Below are 19,935 nucleotides of genomic sequence, written 5' to 3' on the forward strand. Positions count from 1 at the left end.
TACATGACATACTTTATACCAGATTTGTCGCAATTGTCCAACAGTGGCAATATTAATGGTCATGTTTCAATCATACAGCATCACACAGGGTCACCAAAGTAATGGCCCCGCAGTGTCTTTGGATCATTCTGATATGGAGGGCTATTGGGACAGAGCTGTGATTTTTGCAGCTCACTCACAATTCTGAAAAAAAAAAAAGGGGTTGAAATGAAAACATTTTTATTGTTGACATTTTCAGGGAATCACAATATAAAAAATTTGGGGGTTGATCTAAAGGTTTTATTTTGATTTCAAGCATTTTTAACTGGTTTGTTTAAAAAAATTGAAGGAAATTTCCAAATGAAAAGTTGTTTCAAACTGAAAAATGGAAACATTTAGTTCTGAAATTGTCAAAATGAAACTTTTAGACTTTTTCAGTATCTTTTTTTTTCCCCACATGAACAATTCAGACAAACTGACAGGAATTCATGAAACTTTTCAGAGTTGCCAAATCTGCATTTTTTTTCCAATGAAAGTTTTAACTGAAAAATGTCACCCAGCTCTATTCAGGAGTGGTGTGGTGCGACTAAAGCTTTATTTCCCAGGCTGAGTTGGAGTTGGAGGAGTGATCATTGTTCACACTTAAACCATCTTGCAAAGAGGTTCCCTCCCCTCTTATTCACAACACTCTCCACGATTTCACATATGTCTTTTTTCTTTTTACAACCAAGGAGGTAAAGCTTTTGCTGGGAGATCCATACACCAGGGGTTATAGAAGGTAATGGAGAGGATCTGACAGTCCCAGGCACGATGCCTGACTCTGAGAGGTAGAATGTCAGAGCTGAGCTCCGTACTCAGAGGCAGAGCAATATGTCTGACCTGAGCTGAAAGAGTGCACCGACTGAGGACAGAGCACTGGAGTGCTTCTGGGGACCACTGTGCATGGATGGGGCCCGAGTGGTACAGCCTATAGTGAGGAGCTCTGTGCATGCAGGGAGCCCGGTGTCAGACGGAGAGCAGGGCAACATTTTTTGGTCAAAACCTTTTTTCTACAAAAAATGCACATTCAAGTTGACTGAAACATTTTGCAAAAAATTCCCCGAAAATCAAAATGTTTCACTTCAACATTTTCAAAACAAAACATTTTGACTGTTCAGTGCAAAGTCACTTGTTGTTTGAAATCTTCCTTCAATAGACACTATGGGGGGACACCAGCTAAAGGGAAGGACACGTGACCTCCCTACGTGACCTCCCCACCCTGCCCTCAACCCGGGACCTCCGTGCTCTCCTCTGCCCCCCCGGCTTGCTCTGTGCGCAACAGTAGCTGGTTGCAAGACAGCCTGGCTGGGGCAGGGGCAGGGGCAGTGGCAGCCCAGGCTCGACTTCTGGTGACAGGAGCCATCTCTGAGCATGCCAGAGGGACAGGGAGGCTCCAGCTCACTCAGCCACTGTCACCAGAAGCTGAGCCTGGGTGGGGAGCAGGCTGCTGCCGCTGCAGCCAGGCACTCTCCCAGGCAGCTGCTGCATTGCACGGGGCAGCGTACCAGGCAGCATGCCTGGAAGAGGCTCTGGCTCTGCCCCTTCCTCTTCCTCCCAGGGCCAGCTGGAGGAGGGCTCAAATTAAATGTTTGGGTCGACTCAAAACAATTTTTTAAAATTTATTTTTTTCAATCTGGCCACTGAATCAAAAAATCAGTTATTCACCCAGCTCTAGTCAGAGGGAAAATGAACCCTGCTGATCAGAGAGTGGGATCGTGCCCTTTTATTGATTGATAGTGTAATATCAGAAAGAGTAAAATGCAGAGCAGGCCCTGAAGAAACAGTCTGCATCTACTGTACACACAGAAAGGCAGGAAGTGTTCTTGGAAAGCTCTTTTCTTCTACACCACCATAAAACAGCATCTGACCAAAGGCGGCTTCTTCACCCTTGCTGGTGTCTGGATTAAACACCATTGCACATAGCCAGCTGTGAATGCACAGCTGCCTGGGTAGCATGTTATTAATGAGTAAGGATGCATTATCCACATTATTGACTCTTGCTGAGGGAATCCACTGTCATGCTGCCTTCCTGAGGAATGTGCCACTACTCTAGGCACAAGAAAGCATCCCTGCTATGTATCTGTCTGTATGCAGGGGTCAGCAGAGCAAGCTCCTTTGATCTGACTGCTTTGTAGCACCTCTTGTCTTTTCCTTGTGTTCTGAAAGATTAATGCTGGGAATAGGAAGCAGAATCCATGCAATGGCCAATAAATTTCATTCTCCAAAGCAGTTCCCGGCTGGCTGTGCTGCTTCCAGGGATGGACAATGAGGATGTTTGTTAAGTTAGTTGAGGCAACACTGCACAGCCTGCTGCCCTGTACAATGAAGGAAAGCTCAGGCACTCCTCTGCCTTTATAATGCTCCCCAAAGCTGTTTGCAAGCTCAGGTCTGTAAGAGTGCAAAGGCGGGGATGCAGGCATGGCAAATACACTTTCAGCACACTGTCTAAGGGTACGTCTTCACTTACATCCGGGTCCGGATGTAAGCAATCGGTTTTCTGAGTTCGATTTATCGCGTCTGGTTAAGACGCGATAAATCGATCCCGGATCGATCCCGGAAGTGCCCCGGATCGATCCCGGAAGTGCTCGCCGTCGACGCTGGTACTCCAGCTCGGCGAGCGGAGTACGCAGCATCGACGGGGGAGCCTTCCTGCCGCGTCTGGACCACGGTAAGTTCGGACTAAGGTACTTTGAATTCAGCTACGTTATTAACGTAGCTGAATTTGCGTACCTTAGTCCGAAGTGGGGGGGTTAGTGTAGACCAGGCCTAACAGACAGCTCCTTCTTTTTTCCACTTCAGCTCAGCTCCACTTACTGTCCATGCCTGGAATTCAGTGTCAGCAACACCTAATGACAACACTCTCTAGAGCAATTCAGGGAGATCTGTTCCCAGCTTCCTTATCCTGCTTTCCTCCTTAGTTATGTTAATTGCACTCAGGTTTTCCAGCTGGATTTTTGCTTTCAACAGTAAAGAAATGTATTTGTGATGAACTGCACAACCATCTTTTGACTGACTTTCAGGATGTCAGTCTTTATTAAACAATGCCTTTGCCACTCCCCTTTTCATCAGCCCTGCATTCTTTTGCTCTTTGAATCATAAACTTTAAGGTCAGAAGGGACCATTATGATCATCTAGTCTGACCTCCTGCACAACGCAGGCCACAGAATTTCACCCACCCACTCCTGTATCAAACCCCTAACCTATGTCTGAGCCATTGAAGTCCTCAAATCATGGTTTAAAGACTTCAAGGTGCAGAGAATCTTCCAGCAAGTGACCCGTGCCCCACGCTGCAGGGAAGGCGAAAAACCCCTAGGGCCTCTGCCAATCTGCCCTGGAGGAAAATTCCTTCCCGACCCCAAATATGGCGATCTGCTAAACCCTGAGCATGTGGGCAAGACTCACCAGCCAGCACCCAGGAAAGAATTATCTGTAGTAACTCAGATCCCACCCCATCTAACATCCCATCACAAGCCATTGAGCATATTTACCGCTAATAGTCAAAGACCAATCTCCTTATACCATCCCCTCCATAACCTTATCAAGCTTAGTCTTGAAGCCAGATATGTCTTTTGCCCCCACTACTCCCCTTGAAAGGCTGTTCCAGAACTTCACTCCTCTGATGGTTAGAAACCTTTATCTAATTTCAAGTCTAAACTTCCTGATGGCCAGTTTTGGCCAGGTTTCTCACTGGATCCAAGAGCTCAATGTATAATACAGTGGTACAGCATGATAGCAGGTAGAATCCCACTTGGAATGTGCAATTCTATTAAGGTTCTTGGTCCAGACAAGCACACAGAAAGTAGAAAGCTGAAACCAAGTCTGGCAAGAACAGTCTGTCTCACTGGAGTTCTAATATCCCTGCCTCTTGGTTGCCAGAAATGCTGTGAGAACAATGTATTTCTGCTCTTGCACACTGGGAATCATTTAACTCATTATGAAACGCAGCCATAGCTGGAGTGGAGCACTGCAGTTGCTTCAGAGTGCACAGCAGCAGAACACAAGGGCTTAGGACCAGAAGTGAAGAATACTCCCATGAAAAGCATAGAGAACTGAGGATGACAACTGTCATCTGAGTTGGAATCTGGCCAGGACACCAGAGACAAGTGATCCTATCACTGCATGAAAATATCATCCCTTAAACAAACGTAATTGAATCTGGGAAAAGGTTCAGGTTTGGTTCACTAGATGCGTAGTGATTGGTGTGGTTGGGTCTTATTTTATTTACACTGGTTCAGACACACCTAATCCAGTCTGTTCAAATGGGAGCATGAGTGTGTCCCCGCGGAGACCCCGCCCAGCTAACTGGGGGGATTTGGGGTGTCTCTGGGGAGATACCTTGGCTCTTGGGGTGGGGCATTGTGGTGTGCCTACAGCAGCAGACAGAGGAGGTTGAACGTAGCAAAGAACTAGTATTCGATGGTAACTAGGTTTGAATGTTCTGATTCTACTGATCGCCACATCACAATGAACCGTGTGCCAAGTGCAATGGGAGACATTTGATTGGAAAGCCCAGAGCGGTCTGTTTATTGTTCAGCATCATGAGCACCTATATCACCACTTCTATACTACCTGTAGTGTGGAGACGCTTTGGCTGTGGGGAGGGGGGCGGCGGGGCTTGCAGCGCTCCAGCCGGGGAAGCGGGGCCTGCAGCGCTCCAGCCGGGGTAGGGGGGCCGCGGGGTTCCTGGGCTCCGACCGGGGTAGCGGGGCTGCGGGGCTTGCCGGGCTCCGGCCGGGGTAGCGGGGCCGCGGGGCTTGCCGCGCTCCGCTGGGCAAACGGGTCGCGGGGTTGCTGGGCTCCGGCTGGGGGAGCGGGGCCGCGGGGATGTTGAGCTCCGGCTGGGGTAGCGGGGCCGCGGGGCTTGCTGTGCTCTGGCCGGGGTTGCGGGGCTTGCAGCCTTCATTTACTGAGTCTCGAAATATCGTCTTGAGCAAAGCTTTTTATTAAACCTTACTTTATCCATGCCAGTACACACATTATCTATCTATCCCGTCCTACGGCCACATATGGATTTAGGCACCTAACTTTAGGCATCTCAGTTTGGCCCTTCACCTCCCTGGCCAGAATTCTCAGACTCAGTGATGTTGCATCTCTGCTTCCACTGAAGTCAATGACAAAACTCCCAGTGAGTAGATAGCATAGGGCTTTTAAGAATCCCACCCACCGTGCCTTAGTTATTTCATCTGCAAAATGGGGGTGATGACAAGTCCCTGCCCCTCAAGATGACATGGGGTTTAATGGAGAGCCTCAATGCAAGGTCCTACATAGATACCAAGGGTCATTGATACAGCCGATGAATCAAAGGGACTAATGGTGAGTAGCTGGCTTCAAATGCTTGAAAACAGAAACAGTTTTCTAACCCTGATACTAAATGAAAGGTGCAGCTGACATGGAATCTGCCAGCCAACTCCCACCCCACAGGCAGGAATACATCCAGGCCATAGTATTGTGCTGTATGGAAGACTGTTGGAATTGCAAGCTATCACTTTAAGAGTGAGTGAGTGTGTGTGTGAGGGGGAATCCCAGTCACAGTCCTCAAAGTATATGAATGGTGCAATCCGTGTCATTCTGGGAAAAGCCAGTTGTTTAAAGCAATGTAGGGTGAGTTGTGCCTTGCTGTATTATGGAGCAGCCTGTTTTCTCTCTCTCTGGTTTTGGGGTCTTGGGGTTTTTCATTCTGAATTCTAAGAAATAAAGTTGTGTTATGTTGCAACCTTTCAGAAAGAGTATTTATGTGTGTGTGCTGTGAACATAACAGGTATATTCCCAGATAGCCCCAGTTCTTCTGAGCTAGAGTGCCAGTTCGTGAGACTAGGGAGCAGTGTGTAGCATGGGAGGTTTGGTGTGGTTTCATGCTCTCTCTCTCTCTCTCTGAGTGAGGCACTCTGCCATTTAGGTGTTGCCCAAATTTATGAGGCCAGACATTTTTATAATGTCACAAAATGGGGTTTGGTGGCAAATTTAATGGGATTATTTAAAAGGGGAAAGAAAATTTGAATTTGCTGAAATGCTTGGTGGAGTTCCAAACTCTTATTTATTCTCCCTGTTGTGCAGCCGGGGCTGGCTCCGAGGAGCTCAGCAACATCGGGAGACATGCTGGCCACTGGCCAAGAAGCAGCTGAGATGGAAAAGAAATATCTTCACATCAATTCAGCAAAGGAAAGAGGCTATAAAGTAAGTCACTCCGCAGCCAGAGATCATAACAGGCTTTGTGGGATGTGTCCTTTGGGTAAAAGGGTTCTGACTCCTGAGCTGCGCATGTGGTGGGGGTGATGGGAATGGACCAGTTGACCTACATGGCCATTTCCACCTGTTTCTGTGGTTCTCTGTAGGCCTTAGCTCTGCAAGATGAATACAGATGCTGCAGCCAGGCTTCCTTCCCTCTCTGCTAATAGATCTGGCCACAGCCAGCAACTTCTGTCATTACAGCAGGCTCAGGACCAGTTGTGAACAGATCTCCCATGGCTCCTCCAGCCTGCCCTTCAGTGTCATGGAGGAGCTTTCCCAGCACAATGGGTACAAGACTCGCTGGCAGCACTCTTCAGCAGTATCCAGGTGTTGTAGCACTGTGCCATTGGGGCACATTATTCCCCCTTGATCCCTGCACGGAGAGATGCCTTTCCATGGGGAGAAGGGATGCTGCCTCTGGTGGGTGCAGATCCCCTTCTCTCCCCTCCTCGAGGAGGTGATCTAGGGGAGAGTCCCCCCAGGGTGTGTTTTCATTGAGGAGGATGAGCTAGGAGGCCTCACAGAGCAGGGCAGAGGCAAAGACATGGATCACTGGTGCCAGGCAGCTCCCCAGTCTCTGAGGGACATGGACATAGGTTTCCCCACACAGGGAGAGTGGATGTAATCAGGTCTAGGGTAGTCTGGTTTAACCAGAGGTGAAAGTAAGCTGGTATGGTCCAGTACGGCCAGACCGGACCAGCTTCCCCAGGCTGGCGATTTAAAGGGCCCGGGGCTCCCCGCAGCAGCCCTTTAAATCACCTCCCGAGCCCTGCTGCCGGAGCCCTGGGGTAGCGGCAGCAGGGCTCTGGCGGTGATTTAAAGGACCCGGGGCTCCAGCTGCTGCGGGGAGCCCCGGGCCCTTTAAATCACCGCTGGAGCCCTGCCGCCGCTACCTCGGGGCTCCAGCAGCGGGGCTCGGGGAGCGCTTTAAAGGGTCCAGGGCTCCCCGCAGCGGCCAGAGCCCCTGGCCCTTTAAATCCCTACGGGACCCCTGCCACCGCTACCCCGGGGCTCTGGCAGCCAGGCTCGGGCAGTGGTTTAAAGGGCCCGGGGCTCTGCTGCGGTAGCGGTGGCCAGAGCCCCGGGCCCTTTAAATCACCCAAGGGCTCCCAGCCGCCTCTGCAGCTGGTAGTTCCAGGGGTGATTTAAAGGCCCCGGGGCTCCCAGCTGCAACTGGAGCCCTGGGGCCTTTAAATCTTGATTTAAAGGCCCCGCCTCTTCCGGTTGAGGCCATGCTCCTGCTCAGGACTCTGGCATACCGGTAAGTCCTTTAACTTACTTTCACCCCTGGGTTTAACTCACACACCGACTCTGAATGGAGCCCACTGTTCTAAAGGGGAAGGTGTGCCTGGGATGCTGGTGTTTAAATAGCTCTTTCACTGCATGTAAAGTAAATTGGGATGACTCTAAAGGTGATGGGGGTGCTGGTATCAACCCCCAACCTTTCCATGCTTGGGGCCAGGAATTGCTGGCCATGCTGTGGCTACAGTGCTGGGGTATGGCCGCATGGCCCATGGCTGGGTCTCCCGCCGGCAGCTGCCAGCACTCTGAAGAGGAAATTTCTCTGCAGAGGCCTGGGTGGTGAGTGTGAGACAGAGCCATGCAGTGTGGCTAGGCCTCTGCTCCATCCCAGCTCTGTCTCCAACAACCCAAAGGGGAACTACCCTGTAGAGCTTCACAGAGAAGTGAAGGTGGGGTCCCTGGGAGGACGGGCATGGGGCCAAAGAAACAACTGCTACACACGTAGGGGAGTTAGCAGAAGAGAAGCTCTGGCCCTTGGTTTGGCTCAGTCAGCTCAACTCCCAGGAAGTAACCCATTTCAAAGCTGATGGGGGGGGGAGGGATAGCTCAGTGGTTTGAGCATTGGCCTGCTAAACCCACCATTGTGAGTTTAATCCTTGAGGGGGCCATTTAGGGATCTGGGACTAAAACCTGTCTGGGGATTGGTCCTTCTCTGAACAGGGGGTTGGACTAGATGACCTCCTGAGATCCCTTCCAATCTTGATATTCTATGATTCTATGAGCACAAGTGACATTCACTTGGGATTGTTTTCTGGTCACTGTGGTTTAGCAGGCATCCTCTTGCTCTCTCACCTGCTGTCTCATCTAGGGATGTGGAACATTTTCCATTGAAACACTTTTTTTAAATGGGCAATTGGGTTTTTGACTAAATTCAATTTGTGCCGAACATGTTTGCTTCCCTCACAAGTGTTTGATTTGTTTACTGAAAATGCAAAAGGCAAAAAACTTTTCAGCCAAAAACCAAAACATTTTTTGTCTTTTCACTGAAATGCCAAGATTCTCAGCTAAAAATTTCGATAAAAACAATTATTTTTTTCTATCTAAATTTTCTGCAGGGAAAAGCCCCCACTTTCTGGCCAGCTTGAGCATCGTTCTGGGACTCAGAGCAAGCAGAAAACCTGTATCGGTGGCAGCTCCCTTGCTGACCGTGGGAGCCAAATGGTGCATGCCTGTGAGAGCAAGAATGATCTACTGTAGGGAAGTGAGCAGTACAACTGGATCCATCAGAACACGCCAGCCTGCCAACAGACCTGTCCCTGTGAAGCCCTGTTCTACTCAGTTCTGACCACCTAAGTTCTTGTCCATCACACTCACTGGTCATGCTTCCAGATTCTAATGTTAGGGCTTTTCTCCAAGCTGCCTTGGGTTTTCTCTAACCCTCAGACACCTCTGAAGAGTTGCTGCTATGAAGGGCAATAAGTTCTCTCTGTTTTTCCATTGAGAACAACAGTAGTTTTCTCAGCTGGGGTGCCTGCAGTGCCACCCATTGTGAGGGGCAGCTCACATAATTTATGGTTTTAATTTCTATATGAAGGGCCTACAGGCTCTGCAACAGGCACCGTATCAATCACTGACAAGAAGAAATAAAAGCAATGCATGTTGGGAGGTGTCACAGGGTCTCTCACCACACTGGCGCCTCCTGCTGGCCGTTTCAGGAATTAGCTCAGTCCCAGCAGGTACGCCCTCAGGTGGTGGTGGCTCTCCCATCCTCACCGCTGCCTGCAAACCCATTACAGCTCCTTTCACCATCTGCTTCATGGCACAGCCCTCCGGCCATGTCACCTTCCAGTCTCCCCCCCTTCCAGGGGACTAATCCAACAAGAGTCCAGTCACTCCTCGTAGCGGCTTGGCCTTCCACAGCTGGGCCACTCCTTCAGAGGTTAGTGGGAGGGTGCCCTGTAAACAGCAGCTTCCTGCTACCTCTTCCATCCAGTTCACTGTCTCTTTTCCCTGGGCTACTTCCCCACAGCCTCAGTTCCTTCTGCTCCTGCCTCTGATTCCAGCTCCTTTGCCCTCTTCCTAGGACCTTGAGCCTGTAAATCCTGGCAACCTGTCATGAGCTCTCCCTAGCTCCCCTGGTCCCTCCTAGCACGTGCCTTTCCCCAGAAGCTGGTCTCTCTAGGCCTCTAGGAAGTCAGTCTTCTCTCTAGGGCTCCCTGCAGCAGACTAACTTGCTCTGGTCTGTAGCTTCCTTTTATATGGGCCGGCTGGGCCCTGATTGGCTGATCCAGCCACCGCCCTAATTGTCTGCAGCCACTGCCCTAATTGGCTGTTTCCCCTGCAGCCACTCCTTTCACTGCCTGCCACTCAGCCTTCCTAGGCTGGTTTTAACCCTCTAAGGGCCAGTGCGGAGCAGGCACCACATCACAGGAGGTATCCAGGTGTCATGGCAGCAGACTCCACCTTTCACTTACATGAACCAAACAAGAGTTTTTTATGTTCTTGCTAAGAACAGCCATTTTCCAGCATTGATCTTTGTTGTATTAGTCAATGGTACAACAGCACGAGGGAGGGCTGGGCAGGGCAGGCTGAGCTGGTGTGTAATGAGCCTGAGACCAAAAACGTCTTGGTGATTTTTGATAGAGACAGTAAATCTCTGCTCTCTCATCTGAGCTATTAAACCCTAGAAGAATGAAATAGAAAACCACAAATTGAAATCACTTTAAAAAGGGTCTGCATTTAATTCTCCCATATTCACAAATGTGAATTATCCCACAGCAGGGAGCTCCAAGGCTCGTACTATGTTCCTAGAACCTGATCCAAAGGTGATTGAAGTCAATGGAAAAATTCCCCATGCCCTGTTCTGTGTGACTTCCCTTTACAGCTTACTGCTCCAACTCCTGCTTATATTAACTTCCATGTAAAATCATTTTTCCTGTACGCTGTCTGGATTTTCCAGGTCTCTCTCTCTCTCTACTCTCTCTATATTCTTATGCTGACACCCATCACTGTAGTTTCTGAGAACGGCCCAGTTCACACAGGCTTCTGTGCAATCCTATTGGGATCACAGCACCAGAGCGCCTCTGTCAGTTTTGAACCAGCTTTACTATTGAGCTACATCCTTGGTTATGTAGTAAGTAAATCCTAGGTCAATGTCAAAGACAAACTTAATTTCCAACCTGTGAGCAAGAGACACGTTTTCTCTTCTGGTGTTCGACATATTTGGTTTTTAAAATCATGACAGAAAAATAAGTTGAGCTCTAGAATGTTACATTTACAGTAGAACCTCAGAGTTATGAACACAGATTATGGAGGTTGTTCGTAACTCTGAACAAAACGTTCTGGGTGTTCTTTCAAAAGTTTACAACAGAACATTGACTTAATACAGCTTTGAAACTTTACTAAGCAGAAAAAAATGCTGCTTTTAATCATCTCAATTTAATGAAACAAGCACAGAAACAGTTTCTTAGCTTGTCAAATCTTTTTTTAAACTTTCCCTTTTTATTAGTAGTTTACGTTTAACACGGTACTGTGCTGGATTTGCTTATTTATTTATTTATGGTTGTTGTTGTCTTTGCTGCTGCCTGATTGAGTACTTCCGGTGCAAATGAGGTGTGTGGTTCACCAGTCAGTTCATAACTCTGATGTTCATAACTCTGCAGTTCTATTGTACATGTATTAATATTCAATGAAGTATGCTTTAGGGAGTATAGCAAATGCCCGATTTCCATTGCACTGATGGGAGCTTCCACTCTGCTCAGAGGTGGGTAATGCTCCGTGACTGTGAACACCACCAATCATTTTTGGAGAGGTATGGAAATGTTCTCTTCCTGTTCGAGGGATAAGGACTGCCCTTTCCTTTGTCCAGGGAACCGCAATTTTAACTACAGACTGACCTAGCAGAAGGCAGATTGTGTGTATGTGTATAATGGATGATGCACAAGCTTAATTTGAGCACAGAAATATGGTGCTTTCTATTACTGGAGGGAGATAAGGTGCTGTAAGATGAGTGAGAGACAAATTGGTGTCTCATTTCCTATGGGGGAGTGCATCTATGCTGCCTGGGATTTGGATGCTCAGCACCCAGTTATGTGTGTGGGAGTTAGATGTGCAAATCCCTTATGCAACTTTGAAAATTCTAGCCAATAATTTTAATTATGGAGGTTTTGTTACATTAAAATAACAACTGCAGCAAATGTAGTGTATTTGTGTGTGACTACGTAAAGGCTCATAATCATATGACATTCACTCCTGTTGGTCTCATTCAGAGCCCATTGGCCTTTCCACTGACTGCACTGGGCTTTGCATCAGGTCCCATGTCACTATTAGTGGTGCCTCACTGACATACCTTATTGCAAATATACTACTATTGATACATTGTGAAATACTCAGTAACTGGAAACACCCACATATTTGTGTCAAATCATGACAATGGTCAATTTTCAACTTATGTGCCATTGTGAGGTTAGAATATTACTAACTGCCAGAGCAGTAGCCTAGAAGAATACAGTCTGTTAAATCTTATATGATCTCCAGGTCACATTGGGCACACCCCACCAATCTGTGCCGCTCTGTGCAGAATTTGTGCCAAAGAGACAAACGTTGTGAGCAACAAATGATGAAGCAAGAGGCATCTGACTAAATGGAAATATTTCTTCCACATGCAGTAAAAATGTCAGTAGGAAGCAGGAAGGCCTGTGAGATTTGGCTCAGGGTCTTGCCTCCAAAGGATTCCATCAAGAGCTGGGCTCTGTGTCCCGAGGACTGTAAAGGTCCCTTAATTGGTGGGTCTCCAGTTCCATGCTGCTCTCTGGATGCTTATGGAGGCCAGGGCCCTTTGCACAGAGGCTCATTGTCTATGCAGAGCTCCTTGGCTGTTGTCCCCTCATGGCGTTTCACCCAGTAGAGGAGAGAATGGGGAGCAAGCTCCATCCCAACCTACCTGATCTGGGTGCTCTCCACTCTTGGAAGAAGGAATTATAGAGTTTAATTTTAGATGATTGGACCCAGTGTGGTGTTTATCCCAGAGATATCTGAACTCCTGTCCCTGGAGCACTGGCTGGTGTGCTGCTGAGAGCTGGCTGCCTGGCTGATCACATGGTGCTGGCTCTTCCATCTTTTCTCCAGCTGCTAAATTTCATTAGAAGACAATGACAAATACATGAAACTCCTTCCTAATATTCCTTTCCATGCAGGCAGTCGCTGCACTGTCAGGATCTCGTGAGATGATCTCAGTCCCTGGAAAAATCATGGAGTAGGTCCTCAAGGAATCAATTCTGAAGCACTTAGAGGAGAGGAAAGTGATCAGGAACAGTCAGCATGGATTCACCAAGGGCAAGTCATGCCTGACTAATCTAATTGCCTTCTATGAGGAGATAACTGGATCTGTGGATGAGGGGAAAGCAGTGGATGTGTTATTCCTTGACTTTAGCAAAGCTTTTGACACGGTCTCCCACAGTATTCTTGCCAGCAAGTTAAAGAAGTATGGGCTGGATGAATGGACTATAAGGTGGATAGAAAGCTGGCTAGATCATCGGGCTCAACGGGTAGTGATCAACGGCTCCATGTCTAGTTGGCAGCCGGTTTCAAGCGGAATGCCCCAAGGGTTGGTCCTGGGGCCGGTTTTGTTCAGTATCTTCATTAATGATCTGGAGGATGGCGTGGACTGCACTCTCAGCAAGTTTGCAGATGACACTAAACTGGGAGGAGTGGTAGATACGCTGTAGGGTAGGGATAGGATACAGAGGGACCTAGACAAATTAGAGGATTGGGCCAAAAGAAACCTGATGAGGTTCAACAAGGACAAGTGCAGAGTCCTGCACTTAGGACGGAAGAATCCCATTCACTGTTACAGACTAGGGACCGAGTGGCTAGGCAGCAGTTCTGCAGAAAAGGACCTAGGGGTTACGGTGGACGAGAAGCTGGATATGAGTCAACAGTGTGCCCTTGTTGCCAAGAAGGATAACGGCATTTTGGGCTGTATAAGTAGGGGATTGCAGATCGAGGGACGTGATCGTTCCCCTCTATTCGACATTGGTGAGGCCTCACCTGGAGTACTGTGTCCAGTTTTGGGCCCCACACTACAAGAAGGATGTGGAAAAATTGGAAAGAGTCCAGCGGAGGGCAACAAAAATGATTAGGGGGCTGGAGCACATGACTTATGAGGAGAGGCTGAGGGAACTGGGATTGTTTAGTCTGCAGAAGAGAAGAATGAGGGGGGATTTGATAGCTGCTTTCAACTACCTGAAAGGGGGTTCCAAAGAGGATGGATCTAGACTGTTCTCATTGGTACCAGATGACAGAACTAGGAGTAATGCTTTCAGGTTGCAGTGGGGGAGGTTTAGATTGGATATTAGGAAAAGCTTTTTCACTAGGAGGGTGGTGAAGCACTGGAATGGGTTACCTAGGGAGGTGGTGGAATCTCCTTCCTTAGAGGTTTTTAAGGTCAGGCTTGACAAAGCTCTGGCTGGGATGATTTAGTTGGGATTAGGTCCTGCTTTGAGCAGGGGGTTGGACTAGATGACTTCCTGAGGTCCCTTCCAACCCTGATATTCTATGATTCTATGATAGGGAGGTGGCCACAAGACAAGCTCTGCATTGAAATGTGACCTGCACTAGGTAAGTTTGGGAACTCCTGGTTTAGCAGATGAGTGGGCCATAATCTCATGTTGCTTCCAGCAGGGCAAATCTGGAGTTGACTCCAATGAAGTCAATAGAATTGCACCGGTGTGAAAGCAGTATAAGGCCTGGTCTACACTACGACTTTAATTCGGATTTAGCTGCGTTAATCCGAATTAATCCTTAACCTGTCCACACAACGGAGCCAGTTACTTCGAATTAAAGGGCACTTAAAATCGATTTCTGTACTCCACCCCGACGAGCGGAGTAGCACCAAAATCGATTTTGTTAATTCGAATTAGGGGTAGTGTGGCCGCACACCACCGAATTAATTTGGTTAAAATTAATGGGGTAGTGTGGCCGCACACCACCGAATTAATGTGGTTAAAAACCGAATTAATGTGCTTAGTGTGGCCGCGCACAATCGAATTTATACAATCTGTTTCCCAAATTCGAATTATCTAAATTCGAATTAATCTCGTAGTGTAGACGTACCCTAAGAGTATAAGAGAACCAAAAGACAGGTGGAATCCATCGTCTTTTCCCACAGCGTTTCACTCCATTTAAGTACACTCTCTAAATTCCTTTCCCTTTTAAAGGATAGAAGTGTAAAAGGCCCATTTCATGGAAGGTTTATATTGGATTTACAATAGGAACTGCAGGCTCTGCTGCTATGTATTGTATCTGCATTAGGGGACCCTGGCCCTGCTTCACTTTTCAGAAACCCAGGCTCTGTGTGACACCACTCAGATCCCCTATTAAATAGAGGAATACAAACCCACAGTGCTCTTGCTGGGGGCAGAGACACAAAAGAGAAACACAAAATAATTGAGCGTAGGCAGGGGAAACACATACGCTCGGCGATTATCAGTGATGGGAAACAAAAATATACTGTACACAGCATTCCTTGGGTATGTCAGATAGAGCATGGCAAACAGAACATGCAGGTTGCAAAGCCACTAGAAGTGAAATTCATCCCCATGCAGGGTGTATGCACCACTTACATCCCAATTAATCTCACATCATGGGGCATCAAAGGGATGTAAGTTATACCTAATCTTTGGCTGGCCCTCTTTTTATAGGGCTGAACTGCACCTTCTTTGAATTCATCTGGATAACCACCCTCTGCCTATTTCATAGCAGTAAATGCACACACCCACTATGCTATTTTCCTTCAGTCACAGCTAGAACAGGTTGAATAATAGCCACAAATAATCCATTTGTTATTTTTTCCCTATCAGTTACTGAAAAATTATCCAGAGAATCAGTTTTTGTTGTCGCTATTCAGCCACATCTATCAAACATAAATCTTTTATTATTCTTTCCCACCGATATGTACATAGTTTGTTTGGCAAAATCATTATTTGACTAGGGCTAATTACAATAGCTTTTATTTTTGCTCACTCAGGATAAGCTGTCTCCATTATTAACCAACTACAAAACAAGCCGAGATTTGTACATTTTAAGGCCGGAAAGGACCACTGCGATTATCTAGTCTGACTTCCTGCATAACACGGGCCAGAGAATTCTACTCTGAGATTCATGTAGTGAATGAGATAAGGTTGCACGTATGGAACTGGACACTATCTGGACCAATAAATTCAATTAATCGCAGCATACAGGGAGAGCAAGGGTGGCCCAGAGATTCGGGCACTAATCTGAGATTTGCGTTTAAGTCTCTGCTCCATCACAGACAGCATGGAGCCTTGGGCCTCAGTTCCCATCTGTAAAATGGGGCTGCTGTAATAGCACTTCCCTATTTCACAGGGCTGCTGTGTGGATAAATGCACTGAAGACTGTGAGGTGCTCACATACTACAATGATGGGCACTATATACCTACTAGAGACAGCGTATCTCCCAGAGCAGCTGTAGCCTGTAGAGAACTGGTGGGTAGAATAGAGGTGCCTCCTTGTGCATAAGCCAAGTCTCGCTGCTCAAAGGCTCCCTTATTTGGGGTCTGTCCCTGGGAAATAGCCAGCAGTTGTCCTCGCTGTCTTGTTCTGGTGCACTGGACAGATGGCATGTTCTCTGCTTATGTTCTTCCTCTGCTTTGCTTTTCCTGGCAGTCAAATCAGAGCTCTTTCTTGAAAAGCCCAGGGCATGTGAGTGTCTTCTGGCTGCTATTGGGTTTTGCTATTGGAGATCAGCCGCCTCTCTCCTGGCTGTCTAGTCCTGGTTCTGGTTATTTTACTCATACACCTTCACTGAGTGGGGTAGAAATCTCACCTTAGGCTTAGGGAATGCTAAGGGAGCAGCAGACGTCTAAGGTCCAGCCAAGGGGCGAGGTAGCAGGGCGGAAAGCTCCATGTGTTTGCCAGAGCCCGGCAAAAAGGCCATTTTCATAATGTCCTCAAGTCTGCTCCTGCTCCCACTGACGTCACTGGCAAAACTCCCAGTGAGTGACATGGGAACAGGATCAGGCCCATTGATTGCAATGATCCTTTTTGAGACTGTTCCCAGCCTACCTGATGAGACACCCTCATACTAAAATGTAAGCTGATCCCCCTTGTTTAGTACTCCCTGTAACCTGGAAATGTGCATACAATCAGTGACCTTGGGGCCTAGCCCAAGCCCATTGAAGACAAGGGGAGACTTTCCACTGACTTCCTGGGCTTTCGATCAGACCCTGGAAGCAGCTTGTGTGTTCGGCCAAGAGGGCAGCTGTCAGACATGTAATACCCTTATAGCTCTGTATTGACACTATAGATGGAGCTCGGCTTTGGGGGTGTTCAGATATTGGCACTTTGCTCTGGATCTGAATTTTGCAGGCACTGCCCCCCCCCCCCCACTTTTGTTATAACAGGAGGGACACAACACCAGTCTGACTTTGGAAGGTTTTTTGATCTAAAACCATTCAGCCCTAATTCAGGCATTTCTTAACTTTGAGGGCTTGACTTTGCAACCTTAATGTTATTTTATTGCAGGGTTTTTTAAAAATGTAATTTCCTAAGAAAACAAACAAACAAAAACAGAAGCTCCATCATGTGGTACCATATTGGCTCCTTCCGTGTTCTGTGCAGAGGTGTTTGTACATCGGTATTGCGGGGACTACAAGGGTTGTAATATGGGGAAGGGACCATCTTTGCGTGCTGTTTGTACACAATCTAGCACAATGGGGTCCTGGGCCATGAGAGCTACAGTAGTACAAATGATAATTTATAAAGCAGAAGCACACCACAGTTGTCTCAGGGGAATTCAAAGGACAAGCTCCAACCCCAGTGGATCGTTTGTGCAGCTGGTTGAAGAAAGGTACGCACATTCTGAGGAATAAAATGCACTGGTTTTGTTTTGTTTGAATTGTTCCTTGACTTTTTTTGACATTAAAAAAACAAACAAAAAAAAAAAACTTTTCCCCCTGAAAAATGGAGAAAGAAGAAAGTAAAGAAGTCAGTGAAAGTATTTCCTCCATCATACCTGAACAAAGGGGAAAAAATAACATATTTAGTTTCTAAAATTTTCAAATCATTTTTGCCAAAAAAGCAAAAACAGCAAAGAGATTGACATGCTTTTGCCAAACATTTTGATTTCTTCATATAAAAACATCAGCCAGTATCCTTCTTACTGGGTACAGGGAGTTTTAAAGTCTAAGCCTCTATTCACAATGATCTGAAAATCCTGCACACTTGCTCTCTCGCCAACACTCATATTGTCAGAAAACCACTTCATCTTTGATTGTCACTGGCAAAGAGACATTAGGATTAGTCAGAGACAGAGTCTGTCAGCCAGAAGAAAACTCATTCCAAACGTGGAGGGGAAACTAGCAGTTAAAAATAAGCTACCAAACGATCCCCTTTTCTATTAGTATCAATGACGAGGCACTAGTGGCTGAGGGAGTTAATGAAATTGACAATAACTGGAAACGGACAGTAAAAGATTCATTATGCTAAAAACTGAGAGGAATGAGAATGAACAGAAGCAATAAAGTGCCCAGTGAAGTGTGTGGAGCTTCCTGGGAGTACTGCTGGGGCTGTCTTCCTCTCCCTTGGGCAGACGGCACCAGCAGCTTTCTCACTAGGAAAAGTAGCAGGAAATTTGGCTGCTGTCTTGCCACTCAGTTTCCCACGATATTGGCCACCATAGGCATTGACTCCGTGGGTGCCCAGGGGTGGAGCACCCATGGAAAAAAAATAGTGGGTGCTCAGCACCCACCAGCCACCTGCTGATCAGCTCTTTGGCAGTGGGAGGGAGGCTCAGGGGGGAGAGAATGGAGGCGGGGGGGAAGAGTCGGAGTGGGGGCAGGGCCTCGGGGCAGAGCGGGAGTGGACTACCGACCCAGAAAGAAGAAAGTTGGCACCCGTGTTGGCTACCCCCACCCAAGTGTGAGGGGCAGCATCCCCTGCAGAATGCCACGGCACCCTCTAGTAATGTGTTAAGGTACTGACTCAACATGAAGAGCATCCCTCCTGGCCCACTGACCCCACATCCTAGACCAAAGCACTGCCTACCAACACGCAGAGGCATGAGAGAAAAGCACACCTGGCTGAATCCCCAGCACTGCTCCCTGAACCCCCCTGGGCCATCCCTGAAAGTCTCCCAGTCACATGTTGACCCCACCCAGCTTGCAAACTGAGCCAAGAGCCCCGTCTGCAGTGGAATGGCTGCACAGCTCTCTTGCTGGTGCTGTGTGTCAAGTTCTGTCCCTATGCGGAAGTCTAGCAATTAGACAGACAAGACAGGGGAGGTAATATCTTTTATTGGACCAACGTGTCTTGGGGAGAGAGACAAGCTTTCAAGGCACACACAGCTCTTCTCAGAAGGTGGGTTTTTCCATTCACATGGAGAGCCAACATTTTACCCCTTGAGTGCACAGAAAAGAGGTGTCCTTCCAGGAGAGAGGAGGGAAATCCTGGTTGAAATGATTCAGCACCTACTTGCCCTGACTTTCTCTGCCCGTAGCCAAAGCTGGGGAGTCCATCTCAAAGCCTGGCTAAAGCCAAATGGTGCTGTTGGCCCCGTAACTAATCGTAGGGTGAGGCGCAGAGCTGTGGTGGTGCACTGCGATACCAAAACTTTTGCAGGGAGCATTCCTCCAGCCCTCAGTGATGTCAGGCTTAATGTAGACACAAACTTAGACTGGCTTTCAGGAGTCCGAGGTTCTGCTCCTGGGTGACCTTGGGTAAATCACTCTCCCATTCTGTGCCACAGTTTCTCCATGTGTAAAATGGGAATAATGATCCTGACCTGAGCTAGGTATTGATTATTATTATGTCGTCAGCTTTCTTCTGCTGCACTCACCTAAGGGGAGGGAGTTAGCTGCTAAACTGCTGTAACATGGGGAGGAACATGCTTCTGGGATGAAGGTAAAGTGTCATGTCCGGCTTGCCTGTAGCTTGAGACTACCCATCTCCCCACCACTAAGCACAGAGATGGAGCTTTTATAAACTCCTCCTGCCCTTATAGCATGTCCCTTAGAGATGGGTAGGAGTATTCAGGGCTTTGTTCCACTCCAGCTGCTCTAATTTACAGGGGCTAATGCTGCTGAACAGGGCAAAGCTGGTAAACAACAGCCACAGCACATCCCTGAGAGGTGATGCAGGACACGTTACACAGGATGGCACACAGGGAACCCTCCAGAGCCCCCAAGGAGATTTCAGACTTCAAAGTAAGGAGTTGTTGGGAGGATGAGAACAGGGACACACATAAAACCCAATGTGTAACTCTGGAGGTACTCGGCCATGTCCCTAGTTTATGCAAATCAGCATATCCCCATTGACGTCATCAAACTACCCTGATATATAGCAGCTGCACTCTGGCCCATTGCTGTCCTCATGTCTGACAGACTAGTGACAACTGTTTAGAGTCTATGTGATCAAAGCATTCTAATTGGC

Source organism: Terrapene carolina, unplaced genomic scaffold, assembly GCF_002925995.2.
Source record: "Terrapene carolina triunguis isolate 2854851 unplaced genomic scaffold, T_m_triunguis-2.0 Scaffold212, whole genome shotgun sequence".
NCBI classification, from domain to species: Eukaryota; Metazoa; Chordata; order Testudines; family Emydidae; genus Terrapene; species Terrapene triunguis.